Here is a 3991-nt window from a genome sequence, read left to right on the forward strand (position 1 = left end):
TGTGTGTGTGTGTGTGTGTGTGTGTATACATGCCACCACCCACATGTGGAGTTCAAGGACATCTTTTGGAGTTGGCTTTATCCTTCCATTGTGAACTCAGGTTGTCAACTTTGCCCAGCCAGTATTTTCCCTGCTGAGCTGTCTCTCCCAGCCATGCACTCCCCTTGGCCTTCAAGGCCACTATGTCAAGGGAGGTGGGGCAGTCACCTTCGTATTTGGATGGGTCAGGCCTAACCCTGCATCGTCTGGACGCCCCATTTTACTTCTTGCTCTTACTGCCCCGCCTCTCTGTTTCTCTCCAGTTTCGAGGTCAGCAATGCGTCTGCCAGCAGCCACACACAGAAACGGTCAAGGGCTCAGGAAGCTAGCTTAGCTGTGAGAGAGCTTCAACCGAGGGCAGGCTGGCTTCTTCAAACAATGTTGAGAACTTGCTGGATCTTCACTTGCCTCCAGTGCTGTATCTTCTTGCTGCCCTCGGCTTTTATGATATCCCCTTTATCCTTTCTTAGCACCAGTTCCCCATTTCCTGGATTCATTTTAGAATGAGAAGGGCTCTGAGAAATTCGGGTTCCCAAACTACCACTTCTCAAAAGGGAAACTGAGTCTCCGAGGTGTGAAACGACTTGTCCCTATCAATGGGGACCTAGTCTTTGGGCTCCTACCTGAAGACATTTTGGGTATGCAATGCTACCCTGCTTCCCTCTCTAAGATATTAGGAAAGAGAGAGGGGGCTGGGAATACACAGAGCTGTCCAGTGCTTGCCCAGCAGACAGGCACTCTGGGTTCAGTCCCAAGGAGGAGGGGGTAAAAAAGTTAAAAAGAAGGGAAGTTCTAGTCACTGTATGTTTCTGTCGATTTTAAATTTACTCTTTATCATGCACATGTGTAGTTGTGTGGAAGTCTTAGGACGGTTCTCAGGAGCCAGTGCTCTCTCTCTTAGCCCTGTCAGTTCTGGGTATGGAACTTGGATCATCAGTCTTGGTGGCAAGTGCCCTTACCACCTGAGCTCTCTCCATAGTCCTGTTTCAATTTTTGAGACAAAACTCCAAGCATGTAAACTTACTTGCTTCACAAGCTTAACAATTGGAGTTTAGTCCCCAGAGCTGACTGTGGAAGATGGGAACATGTAAACTCTCACAACACACACACACACACACACACACACACACACACACACACACACACTAAAATTTAAAAACCAAACATTTCACTTTTTTCCCAGTCCTCACCTGTGCTACTGAGCTGGAACAGTCTCCCGCTATTGGACTGGATTCTTCTCCTCCTTCCAAGGGAACTCTTTTTGGGGCTCCCCTGAATCAGGCATCACCTCTACTCAGCACCTGCATGAAATAATTAACAGCTCATTTCGTTAACTGTTTGTGTCTCTGCCTGCTTCTCCCTGTGAGAATTTATTTGTCCCTGGGGTATCTCAGAAACCAGGAAAGTAAAAAGGAATGATGGTGCAGGTATAGAGACGGAGTAGCAGGATACAGGTGACGTGAAGGGAAAACAGGATGCTGGGGGTAATTAAATGGGGACGTATTGGGGAAACCAATACAGAAGTAGTGAGAGGTGGCTCTGAGTATCCTGTGTCAGACTGTAGCTGACAACCAGAAGCAGCCATTTGAGGCCTGGTGCACAGATGAGAGATACCACTGCCAAGCCGTTGCCCCCTCCTGCCCTCACCCTCAGCCCCACAGCCAACGTGGAGGAGCAGAACCCAAGCCTGAGCCAGAGCATCTCCCTACTTTGAGAAGGAATCTGCAGATCTCACAGTTTCTCGGGAGCAACTTTAAAAAGATAGGTCTGATGGGGAGATGCTTTTTAAAAGTGGTTTCACGGGCTGGTGAGATGGCTCAGTGGGTAAGAGTACCCGACTGCTCTTCCAAAGGTCCGGAGTTCAAATCCCAGCAACCACATGGTGGCTCACAACCATCCCTAACAAGATCTGACTCCCTCTTCTGGAGTGTCTGAAGACAGCTACAGTGTACATAAATAAATAAATCTTAAAAAAAAAAACCAAAGAACCAAAAACAAAAACAAACAAACAAACAAAACAAAACAAAAACCAAAAAAAAAAAAAAAAGTGGTTTCACAAAATTGGAAGGAAAGATGGAGGAGTAGAGCCTTCAGAGCGCCCACTTGCTCACGTGTATGTGTGTGTGTGTGTGTGTGTGTGTGTGTGTGTGTGTGTAGGGATGCCACAGGGAAGGGTATGGGAGCATAATGGGAGAGCACAGGCACCGTGCATGGAGAACATGGCATTACTGAAAGAGAACCTACAGCATGGGACTGCCACTGCTGCTTGCCCTGCTGGAAGAAGAGTCAGGGCAGCAGTGCTGCCCAAGGCTAAAAGCACAGTGGTCATGCCTGGTGAGCCACAGGACAGCTGGCACCGAAGACAGGGAGATGTGTGGAGGCTTCGAGCTCTGGCCAGCCCGCAGCGCAGAGCTGCCTCAGCTGCTGCTTCCCCTCCTGGGAGTGGGGAGCAGTGGTGCTGGGTGAGCTCCAGGGTGGCTGGCACCATGGCAGGGAGGTGTGCTGAGCCTGAAGCTTACATGGATCCTGCACCCAGCCGCTTTGCCCAGTCTCAAGATCACCTAGACTCTGGGCTACAGCAGGATATCCAAGATTATCAGTCTTTGTTGATGGTCCGGTATTTATGACGCTTCAGAAACCTTGAACTAAACCAATGATTCATTGCAATGAGTATTTGCATGTAAAGCTGTTTGGGAAAAAAAAATGCTGTGTGACACACTGCAGTTTGTTATGCCACTTAGACAAACAAATACACAATGGAGAGGTGGGAAAGATGGAGGACTGGAGTCGTGTGCCGCGCGGTGGAGAAAGGCAGAGCTAGAGATGTAACAATAGCTTCCGGTATGGGAGAAGGCTTCAGTGGACCAGAAAGCATGCCGTTTTGCTGAGTAGGGTTGGGCAGGGTGGTGTGCAGCAGCCTGGAGCTTGCACGGGCTTTGCCCAACGCTCGGCTCAGCTCTGATTGCTCTGACAGCATATCCAAGACGGAGAATGACGTATTTTCTGGATTGGGTCTCTTCAAAAGGCCTCAGAGATCTATTCTGCGACTAGAGGCCATATTGGTATATGTGATCTGTGCTAAATTTAGCAGGCGTGCTGGTGTCTGGTTCCTACTGCCTCTGCAGGCCATGTTGGCATCTGAGGACCATATGGATGCTGGTGGTCTGAGCTACCACAGGAGGCCATGTTATTGTGCACGGCCCATGCTTCTGCCAAGGACCACGATGTCAGTGGCCTGTGCTACCACTGAAGGCCATGTGGGCGTCTGAGGGCCATACTGCTGCCAAGGGCCATGTTGGTGTCCGTGGTCCTGCTGAGACGGGTAGCCGTGTGGATGGGGTCTGTGTTGCCACTGAAGGCTAGATTGAGGTCCACGGTCTGTGCTGCCTGAAGCCCTGGTCAGGTTGCTGCCAGAGGCCTGTGCTGACTCTGACAGCCATGACGGTGTCCGTGGTCCTTGCTGCAGCCAAGGACTGTGTTGATGTCCATGGTCTGTACTGTCACGCGTGCAAGTCCGTGATCCATGCTCTGCTCACAGGGAAGGAGAAGGAAGCTTCTTCTGCAATAGTGTTGATGACTGCAGACTCACAGTTGAGAATGTGACCCCTCAACCCCCCAAAATAAAAGAAACAGCCTAGACAGAAAGCTGTTAAAGAAAACTCTTTAAAATTGTGAAAGGGGTCCCGAAGTGGAGCTCACAGTTGATGACTTCTGGCAGAGGTTGGAGTGAAACTAGAGGAATGACTATTTTCTTTGAGGCACTGGCCACTGAGAATTTTGATGACGCTCCAATGAGTATATGGGCAACACAAACTGGACTTCATGGGTTTATTTTTCTTTTATCTTTTTCTTCTTCTCTTTGGGGGTGGCCACAAGGGATGGGGAGTGGACCTGGGAAAACTGGGAAGTGAAAGTGATCTGGGTACATTGTGTGAAACTCCCAAATACGCAA

The sequence above is a fragment of the Mus pahari genome, chromosome 9 (genome assembly GCF_900095145.1).
Source record: "Mus pahari chromosome 9, PAHARI_EIJ_v1.1, whole genome shotgun sequence".
Lineage (NCBI taxonomy): Eukaryota > Metazoa > Chordata > Mammalia > Rodentia > Muridae > Mus > Mus pahari.